Source organism: Erpetoichthys calabaricus, chromosome 4 (assembly GCF_900747795.2).
Source record: "Erpetoichthys calabaricus chromosome 4, fErpCal1.3, whole genome shotgun sequence".
Classification (NCBI taxonomy): domain Eukaryota; kingdom Metazoa; phylum Chordata; class Cladistia; order Polypteriformes; family Polypteridae; genus Erpetoichthys; species Erpetoichthys calabaricus.
In genome coordinates, this window is record NC_041397.2 from 246,778,012 (window position 1) to 246,788,981 (window position 10,970).

The 10,970-nt window shown below is 41.7% G+C and overlaps 1 protein-coding gene across 2 annotated transcripts in view; it reads right to left on the minus strand.

Moving 5' to 3' along the window:
* The window catches only part of ankrd50l (ankyrin repeat domain 50-like), a 79,535-nt gene extending 69,226 nt beyond the window's left edge, over positions 1-10,309 (minus strand). The window contains exon 1 of one of the 2 annotated variants that reach the window (XM_051926164.1): positions 9,801-10,309. The gene's annotated coding sequence lies outside the window, so the exon portion shown is untranslated. Of the gene's footprint in view, positions 1-9,551; positions 9,746-9,800 lie in introns of those variants that run through there. The other variant, XM_051926165.1, reaches the window with a different exon arrangement.
* Positions 10,310-10,970: the final 661 nt, after the last annotated feature.

Here is a 10,970-nt window from a genome sequence, read left to right on the forward strand (position 1 = left end):
CCTGTTACTGATGTTGTCATCTGTCTACCCTATTAAATGAGTTTTGGGGGTAATATATAGTGGAAACCATATGATTGTTAAACTATGTAATCAGAAACAGATTCCATTAGTCCCTGTGTGGAGGAAAACTAAAAAGCATATACAGTTAGGTCCATAAATATTTGGACAGAGACAACTTTTTTGGTTCTGTACATTACCACAATGAATTTTAAATGAAACAACTCAGATGCAGGTGAAGTGCAGACTTCCATCCATCCATCCATTCTCTTCCGCTTCATCCGAGGTCGGGTCGCAGGGGTAGCAGCTTGAGCAGAGATGCCCAGACTTCCCCCTCCCTGGCCACTTCTTCTAGCTCTTCCGGGAGAATCCAGAGGCGTTCCCAGGCCAGCCAGGAGACATAGTCCCTCCAGCGTCTCCTGGGTCTTCCCCGGGGCCTCCTCCCGGTTGGACGTGCCCAGAACACCTCACCAGGGAGGCGTCCAGGAGGCATCCTAATCAGATGCCCGAGCCACCTCATCTGACTCCTCTCGATGCGGAGGAGCAGCGGCTCTACTCTGAGCCCCTCCCGGATGACTGAGCTTCTCACCCTATCTTTAAGGGAGAGCCCAGACACCCTGCGGAGGAAACTCATTTCAGCCGCTTGTATTCGCGATCTCGTTCTTTCGGTCACAACCCATAGCTCATGACCATAGGTGAGGGTAGGAACATAGATCGACTGGTAAATTGAGAGCTTTGCCTTATAGCTCAGCTCCTTTTTCACCACGACAGACCGATGCAGAGCCCGCATCACTGTGGACGCCGCACCGATCCGCCTGTTGATCTCACGCTCCATTCTTCCCTCACTCATGAACAAGACCCCAAGATACTTGAACTCCTCCACTTGAGGCAGGATCTCGCTCCCAACCCTGAGAGGGCACTCCACCCTTTTCCGGCTGAGGACCATGGTCTCGGATTTGGAGGTGCTGATTCCCATCCCAGCCGCTTCACACTCAGCTGCGAACCGATCCAGAGAGAGCTGAAGATCACGGCCTGATGAAGCAAACAGGACAACATCATCTGCAAAAAGCAGTGACCCAATCCTGAGTCCACCAAACCGGACCCCCTCAACACCCTGGCTGCGCCTAGAAATTTGAAGTGCAGACTTTCAGCTTTAATTCAGTGGGGTGAACAAAATGATTGCATAAAAATGTGAGGCAACTAAAGCATTTTTTAACACAATCCCTTCATTTCAGGGGCTCAAAAGTAACTGGACAATTGACTCAAAGGCTAGTTCATGGGCAGGTGTGGGCAAGTCCGTCGTTATGTCATTATCAATTAAGCAGATAAAAAGCCTGGAGTTGATTTGAGGTGTGGTGCTTGCATGTGGAAGATTTTGCTGTGAACAGACAACATGCGGTCAAAGGAGCTCTCCATGCAGGTGAAAGAAGCCATCCTTAAGCTGCGAAAATGGGAAAAAAACCCATCTTAGAAATTGCTACAATATTACGAGTGGCAACATTTACAGTTTGGTACATCCTGAGAAAGAAAGCAAGCACTGGTGAACTCAGCAATGCAAAGACAACAGTGGTGGATGATCGCAGAATCATTTCCATGGTGAAGAGAAACCCCTTCACAACAGCCAACCAAGTGAACAGCACTCTCCAGGGGGTAGGCGTATCGATATCCAAGTCTACCATAAAGAGAAGACTGCATGAAAGTAAATACAGAGGGTGCACTGCAAGGTGCAAGCCACTCATAAGCCTCAAGAATAGAAAGGCTACATTGGACTTTGCTAAAGAACATCTAAAAAAGCCAGCACAGTTCTGGAAAAGCATTCTTTGGACAGATGAAACCAAGATCAACCTCTACCAGAATGATGGCAAGAAAAAAGTATGGAGAAGGCGTGAAACAGCTCATTATCCAAAGCATACCACATCATCTGTAAAACACGGTGGAGGCAGTGTGATAGCTTGGGCGTGCATGGCTGCCAGTAGCACTGGGACTAGGGCTGCACGATAACAGAAAAAATGATTATCACGATTATTTTGCTCAAAATTTTTATCACGATTAATAATGACGATTATTCCTTTGGTAAATGAAGTCTGTAACCAAAGCAGTGTAGCCTCGGCCAGTTATTCACAGATGCTGCCCTAATCATATTAGCTGCGTTGTCCGTTGTGATGCACACAAGTCTTTCTTCCACCAAGCCCCAAGCGGACATCGCTTCTTTGAGGCCCACTGCAATAAACTCCGCTGTATGGTCTTGTGGGAAAAACGAAGTTTGCAATAGCTTGCTTTTCATCTCAAACTCGCTGTCAATAAAATGAACTTTCAAGCTCAAATACGGTTCCACAGTTTTGCTTGACCATAAGTCGGTCGTGGCAGCAAAATATTCAAGGCTGAGCCTGAGAATTTCTCTTTCTATTTCTTTTCGGCATTTCGCATACAGCGAGGGCAGCGCAACATTGGAAAAATGGTTGCGTGAGGGAATGCTATATCTTTTATCAAGTGTTACGATCATTTTTTTAAACCCCTCACTGCTCACGGTGGTTATTGGACACATATCCTTGGCTATATGGTACGTGATCACCTCTGTTATTTCCCAGTGTCTTTGCGAGCTAGGCAGATATGGTATTGCGTTGAACAATGTCCCTGATATTGTTGTCTGTGTTGTGGATGGCTGGTAATTTTTTGTTGTTGCTGTTTGTGCCTTCAGTCGTTGAAATTCTTGATAGTGTACTTTGTGGTGGCTTTTAAGGTGGTTGATGAGGTTTGTTGTGTTACCTTGGGACGTTTGGACGGAACAGGAGCAAAGTTTGCACAAGACTCGTACCTGATCAACATCACATTCCTCGAAATCGAAATAGTTCCAGACAACTGAGTATGACCCCTTTTTAGGAACTAACGATCGCACTTCTGCACCTTCCTCACGTTGCTCCGCCATCATATGTTTATTCTGACTGACTGTTATTGCTGCTATTGACTTCTACTGCTTCAGAAAGCGCTTGCAATCTAGACGCAGTAACGTCATAGTGACGCAGTCCAATCCGTAAACTCAGCCCATAAAAAACAGTTTGGTCTTTATACTGTAAAATCGCAACGATATTTATTAACTGATCGTGGGTCATAAATATCGTTATCATGAGAAAAAAAAGATTAATCGTGCAGCCCTAACTGGGACACTAGTGTTTATTGATGATGTGACACAGGACAGAAGCAGCCGAATAAATTCTGAGGTGTTCAGAGACATACTGTCTGCTCAAATCCAGCTAAATGCAGTCAAATTGATTGGGTGACGTTTCATGATACAGATGGACAATGACCCAAAACATACAGCCAAAGCAACCCAGTAGTTTATTAAAGCAAAGAAGTGGAAAATTCTTGAATGGCCAAGTCAGTCACCTGATCTTAACCCAACTGAGCATGCATTTCACTTGTTGAAGACTAAACTTCAGACAGAAAGGCCCACAAACAAACAGCAACTGAAAGCCGCTACAGTAAAGGCCTGGCAGAGCATTAAAAAGGAGGAAACCCAGCATCTGGTGATGTCCATGAGTTCAAGACTTCAGGTTGTCATTGCCAGCAAAGGGTTTTCAACCAAGTATTAGAAATGAACATTTCCAGTTATTTAATTTTTCCAATTACTTTTGAGCCCCTGAAATGAAGGGATTGTGTTAAAAAAATGCTTTAGTTGCCTCACATTTTTATGCAATCGTTTTGTTCACCCCACTGAATTAAAGCTGAAAGTCTGCACTTCAACTGCAGCTGAGTTGTTTCATTTAGAATTCATTGTGGTAATGTACAGAACCAAAATTAGAAAAAAGTTGTCTCTGTCCAAATATTTATGGACCTAACTGTAGGAAGATAATCATGCTTTTATTTGTTTTAATCATCTGTAACTATGCTTTTGAACGAGGGTTGTGGAATCTGAGTCAGAAGCAATTATTGGGTTACTGGAGTCTGAAAAAAAAGTAACAACTCCAACTAAATGTAAATTGTAATATAAGTTTTCAATTTCACATACTCTAATGCAAATAAACTTTTTCATCTAACCGATTGATGAAAATATAACCTCTTTTTCATTTTGTAAGTATTGTCTTTTGTTTAATGATATGCAGTATTTCACATTTCTTTAGTAAATAATATAAAAAAGCCAAAACAGCATCACTACAGCCTTTAAACCCAAACTTTAACAGGTTAGGGTGCTAAAAAGTACCCTCATGATTTAGTTGGCAGCAATAAAGTGCTTTCAAGTTAACATACTAAATATACTACCGTTCAATGGTTTGGGGTCACCCAGAAATTGTGATGTAAATAATGCATTTATTTATTTAAGGTATTACTAGTTTGTATAATGGCTATTACAGACTGAAATTACTTATTTGTAACTTATTGTTCACGTGTGGCTGCAAAGCCCCATTTTCAGCATCTATTCCTTCAGTGTCCTAATGGCAAAACCCCTTAGTTCATCCTGAATTAGTCACGGTTACATGCTAATTATTTATCAGGTAAATCTTTCCAATTGCATTAGCACAGCTGAAACCTATTATTCTGTTCACTCGTGTTGCAAGGTATTGGCACTGCAGTTGTGTATTCAAAATTTTTTCTCTGTCGCAAGAAACGTCTTTTTTTTGAAGGAAAAAGGCTGTTCTGCGTGAAAAATTTTCAAGAAACTGAAGGTGGGTTTTTTTTTGGGGAGGGCTTCAGAGTCAACCGGCAGTACCATAAATTAGGTAGCCGAGGTCAAAGGTTTTGTGTACCAACTCCACAGCCCTGTTACAAACAAAGATCTTTCCCAAAACTAACCACTGAATAATATAACACATTAGCTTTTGCTGAAACTTTAACAATAAAATACAAGTAAATACCATGTAAAAAAAAAAAAAAAAACTAACTGCTCAAAAATGGCTGCCAGCAAATTAATCTTAACACAATGTCAATTTCAAAGTACAGTAGTCAATTACACTTTTCCCAGATAAAGCTCAAAAATGAGGAGGAAAAAAATTAGGTAAAAATTAAATATATCAAGAATAATGTGAGAGGATAATTTTAGGGTAACACAGCATTCATCTTAAAGAAATAACATCCATCTATCCATTATCCAACCCGCTATATCCTAACTACAGGGTCACAGCTGGAGCCAATCCCAGCCAACACAGGGCACAAGGCAGGAAACAAACCTCGGGCAGGGTGCCAGCCCACCACAGGGCACACACACCCACACACCAAGCACACACTACGGACAATATAGGATCGCCAATGCACCTAACCTGCATGTCTTTGGACTGCGGGAGGAAACCGGAGCACCCAGAGGAAACCCACACAGACACTGGGAGAACATGCAAACTCCACGCAGGGAGGACCCGGAAAGCGAACCCAGGTCTCCTTACTGCGAGGCAGCTGCACTACCCACTGCGCCACCCCAAGAAATAACATTAAGGGTTAAAAAAAAATGTCAGAAACTTGTCCAGGCATATCAGGAAACCAGACAAAGGTCAAGTGAACAACAAAGACAAAGATGTAATAAACAAAATGAACTAAAAGATGACTAAGAAATCATCAGATGTCCTTTAAGCAAGAATTTTCAGTTGTCACATACATAGAAATTTATAGAAGCTAAACCTAAAGACATAGGAAGAATAAGGATGTAATAAAATAAAACTTATATAAAATAGAAGTTATTTGGGTGTAAACCAATGAACCTCTACCCTCTGTTCCATTGATCATTCTGACCACTCTGTAACAGACTATTGTGATAAGTGCTCCCTCTTCACCATGGTGCTACAAGAGTAATAAATGACACAGATGGACAAGCTTTCTCCTGTCTCATTACTGTCTGAAAAAATGGTTTTCAAACTTGTCCTGGTTGAGGATACGTTTCTTTCTTTAATTAAGATGTCGATTTCTACCACAAATGACAGCAGTAAATAGAACTGACAGTATGATAGAGGAGACAAAAGACCTCTAGGGTATTCTAGGGCTTGAAAAACTGATTTTGGTCAATTCACCCTGAAGTCTTACCATGGCTTACAAGAACATTTTGGAATTGTAAGAGCAATCATCCATCCAGTAAGAAGGTTCTGTCAGCCTGTCCCAGGGCACACACAGACTTAAATACTCTGTCAAGCACACAGGCTCATTCGACGTTGTCCATTATCCTACAAGCCTGTCCTTAGATTGCAACAGGAAACCAGAACAGCTGGAGGAAATCCACAAACATTCTGGGAGGAATTGAGGAGTGAGTTCATTTACCTTCTATTCAATGAAACTGGCTTAAACATTTCTGGCAGAACTTCCTTTTCTGCTAAGCATCTGCACAACGACTGGTATTTTTTATCATCACAGTGGTCATAGTCATGAATTGCTTCTAGTTAAACTAAACTAACAACATTTAATGCTTAATTTCCTTAAACAAAGTACAAAATAGAACATGCCAGAGACTGTTGATTATTAATATTTTATATGCTATCATTAAAGAAATGAATGCGATAAGACTGGATATGATGTGGGAGTGTAATGCAGGGGAATTTTAAATAACAGGTATCTCAAAACAGGTTTTACATCTTAGCTACTATTTCTTAATGAAGCAAAAAAAAGTGAAATCAATTATTGTTCAGGAATGAAAACAACCATTTACTATGGTAATAATGTAAATATTGTACAGTAAACCAAGTAGCTTGAACAGCTTTACAGGTAAGAGTGCAAACAAGCACAAAAGGTTTACCCTGTCAATCTGTAGATAATTAGAAGGTGTGCAGAAAACACTGAAAGCCTCTTTTGTCATTAGAGCTCACTGGAGATCTGGGGGTGGGTGTTTTTGTTTGTTTCTACTTGTTTACTTTGCCATTCTCCATAAATTAAAAATTGTTTGAATAAAAGCTGAATCTTTGTATCTAACCATCAAGGGGATAATGCTGTAAAAATATTTAAGGCCAGATGTCAATCCTGACACCAACCTCATTGGGATGTCTTTTATGACTAGCAAGAGAGATGGTGACCTTATTCTAATCCCAGGTCACAGAGTTAAAATAGAATTGTCTTGGAGAAAGTAAGCAAGTTCTGCTACTTAAGCAACATGCCGCATGCAGATGGACATGATAGAACAGTAGAGATAGTGAAATGGAAGTAATTCTAGATACCCTCTATTTGAACTTAAAAGAGACTCTTTCATTAAACCTTAAAGTTTATGAAAGTTGGTGTGAGGGGTAGTATGCTCTATAAGAATGAGACATGGCTGATGAAGTTGGAGCATAAGGCAAAGCTTAGCAGAACAGAGATAAGAACAATCCGATTGATGTGTGGAGTGTCACAGTGTCAGAGAAAGCTCCAGTTAAGAGTAAGAACTTGTGTGGAAGCAAAAAGTGTTAGCGCTGAAGTGAAACAGACTAAGGAGGTTTAGGAATATGGAGTGAAAGGCAGAAGATGACTGGATGAAACCTTGCAATAAGTTGGAGGTGTAGTAGATGAGACCTAGAGTTGGCCTTAAAAAAAGATATAGCTGGAAGTAGTGTCAGAATGGGTCTTATCCCAAAGGTTGCCGAAGACCATGGACAGTGAAGAAAAAAAAAATTGGCATGCAACTGAGTAACTTGGACAATCCATGAAAATGTTCATTAAACCAATGATGATGGTTAAAACTGAACAATAAAAAAATGAAATGAACTCCTGCTTTCATATTATCACCTTTATGTATGTTCCTTGTTACTTCATTACTCAGATATAAATATGGCGTCATAGGCCTAAGGTCTTTTTTCCATTTTTAACATACGTTGTTATTTCATACTGTAGTCTGTAAAAACTCAAGGAACAAATGCAAGTTATGTATAAGCAGTCAGAAGAAGAAATGAAGTAACAGAATTGTGTTTACTTCTGCAGTGTAAACAAAGCCTTAGAACAAGTGAGTCATACTGTACTCCAAGAAGGACACTGCAGCTGCTAGTTTTATTCCAGATTATCTAGTAATTAGAAGATAATTCGGCTTTATGGCTCTTTTCTTCAGACCTCTACAAGAAAGTTTATAACATAACTGTCAAGTAAACCTCCTCAATGGGTTCTAAGTATGAAAGATTTCATTCTAGCCACATTTAACAAGGGCCTCTGTTGTGCCTTAACTGAACCACTTGCTTTATTAGTGGTCATGTTTTCTATTATACAAATGCCAGTGTGTGAATATTTGCATTTTCTGATTTGCATTTATTTTTACTTAATATCATCAACTTGTTTGTTGACAGAAGAGCCCCAAGGTGAGTTGCTATGTTCATTCTCCTGCGGCTCTTCCATTTTTAACACCGCTCATAACTCTCTTCATGTGGCGGGAGACTGGGTTTAAATCCTGGCAGTGTGTGTGTGTGTGTGTGTGTGTGTGTGTGTGGAATGCACATTCTCCTTATTTCTTCACAGGTTCTTCAGCTGGAACTCCAGTGTTGTCAGCATAGACGTGCAGGACAGGTTAACTGTAAACTGTAAACAGCCCATCTAGATATGAATGCATGAGCATGCCCTGTTACCGACTGTTCTCTTGTCCAGAGCTTGTTCATTCCTTGGCCCCAAGTCTGTTACCATCAGCATGGTGTAGCTGTTGCCTACTATAGACAGGTTGTGGACTATGCTCTGGCACCATTTGATCAGAATGGCTTGTTGCTTCTGGCTTTTACCAGCTGATGTGTGAATCAACTGCACTTTATGTATTATGATAACAAAGAGCTGTCCTACCTTATACTCTTGAGTTTCTAGATCACAAGAGCACCGTGAGTGAAATAAGACACTTTACAAACGCACTGAAGAAACAAAATATCCTGCTAACGGGAAATGTGGAAAGACTTCAGCTGGGTATTTCTAAACCTCTCTCGAAATTTAGAAACTTAAGAGAAACTAACTGAGGATTTACGACAAAAATCAACCTCCGATGAAAAGTTCAGTCAAGACAATTAGGCTTTGGCAGAATGGGTGTTGTAGTGCGTCTTCTTTTGCCCCTGTGCTGCCACCCTAGTCAATGCACGGGCTAATTGAATTCATCCAACTCATGTCTCATGATTAACTCCCACAGTGACATGTTGGAATGTGTCTGGTGCAGGTTAACGCGTTTCTTTTTACATCTCGATGAAGGCGCGCATCAGGTTTTCAATTATGAAAGCGCTGTCTGCCTGGAGTGGGTTACTATTTCACTTTAGCGAGGACAACTTCTCCCCAAAGACGGCCCCGACTTTATAACTTGAAGGTCGCTTCGCAGCCTTAAACGCGTATCATCGATTTTTGCGGGGCCTGTCTAGCTCAAGTTTGTCGCTGTCCTCACCGCCTCCCTTAAAAAAAAAAAAACACTCTTCCACCACAACCACCTCGGGGGTTTCTTCCCTGGAAAATGAGAGAGCCCCTACTGGCTCACGTTTGTTCTGGAAGACCCCACTCGCTTGCTTGCTCGGAGGACACGGCGTGAAAAGATCAGTGCAACAGCGATAAACAAACTGCCGGCATTTCCTAACCTTTCTTTCACATCGTGCAAGGCTGTTTCTGCAATATATCATAGACTTAAGTTAAAAAGGGCAGTTAGTAAGAAATATTAATGCTGCACTTACATTAGAGTTTGGTATATGACGCTAGTCCTCAGTTAAAACTCCACTTGGAAGAGTAAACCTTCATTCACCGCACACACTCCGGCGATTCCACTCGCTCCAGACCACTTCCCAAATTGCCACTTGTGGTGTGCAGCGGATTCTTAGGAACACTCATGGCACGGCCCCGCCCGCGCTCCCTTGTTATAACACAAGTCAAGATCCGGCGTCTTCGGGCTCCGAACACAATAATTCAGACATGCAAGGACCTACCTGTTTTTCCTCCAAGGGAGTCACCCGATGCATCGCGACTGCTAAGTCGCGTTCGCAGCTCTATCCCCAGCTTCGTTGATTCACAGCAAAGATCACTGTTCGGATCAAGACTGTCGGTATCCGTAGTATATGAAGAGAGACGAGGACATTCTCTCAGTTCAGCCCAGGGAAAGGAAACTCCGAGGCTCGCCCTGACAATTCCGGCCAGCTAGGATTAAATCGAAGCAGACGTCCTGCAAATCCGTGCACGTAAGGACCCAAATACCAGAGGTTTCTTCGGGAAGCCACAGCGCACGAATAACGAGCGCTCGCTCTTACTCTGCAAAGCTTCCGCTGGGGATAATAACAGGAAATGGGCCTCATCTCGCATCACCACCAGGGGGTAGCACAGTCCAGGGACTTGCAGACGGGAGATAACGAGACGGCAGTTATTGCTAATAAAGTGTCATAAACTACAAATCATTGATGAATGACAGCTGTCATTTCCTGAAAAACCATAATAAAATATCACCTACTGGGCTGAAAGTCTTAAACCAAACCCAGTGATTAATCTTGTCCGACTGTCCATTAAATAACTGTGTCCTGTTCAGGACTATGGACTGTGCTATTATCTTCAGATATGGAGGGTACAGAAATCATTGTGATGACTGCCAATCTAACTTCAAAGTCATTGTGCACTGGCTATGACCGCATCCAGTTTTGAGGTTCTTTGTCCAGTGTGGCTTGCTGCATTTGGGACAATTGATTTTATGCCCTCCTCTAATTGCATCTAGTTTGGAGAGTTATTGCATCATTTCCCACATGTCTTCATGAAATACTGTCACTCATACTGGCCTTAAGTGCCTTTGTGCACTGCTTCTGAACTGTCTTGTGCAACAGAGGTCTGTCTTGGTCACAGATTGTAATTGTCACTGCGGAATGGTTGTCATTATGCAATCCTGTCACTCCATCCTGTCTTGCATATTACAACAAATGGCCCTGAGGAGTGCTGTGTAATACTGGCTTCCGCTTCTAGTCCTTAGTGTTGTATAGACCCATCAGCTTCAACATTAAAACCACTGACAGGTGATAGTGAGTAACATTAATTATCTTGTTTCAATGGCACCTGCCAAAGGGTGGGATATATTAGGTAACAAGTGAACAGACAGTTTTTGAAGATGATGTGTTGAC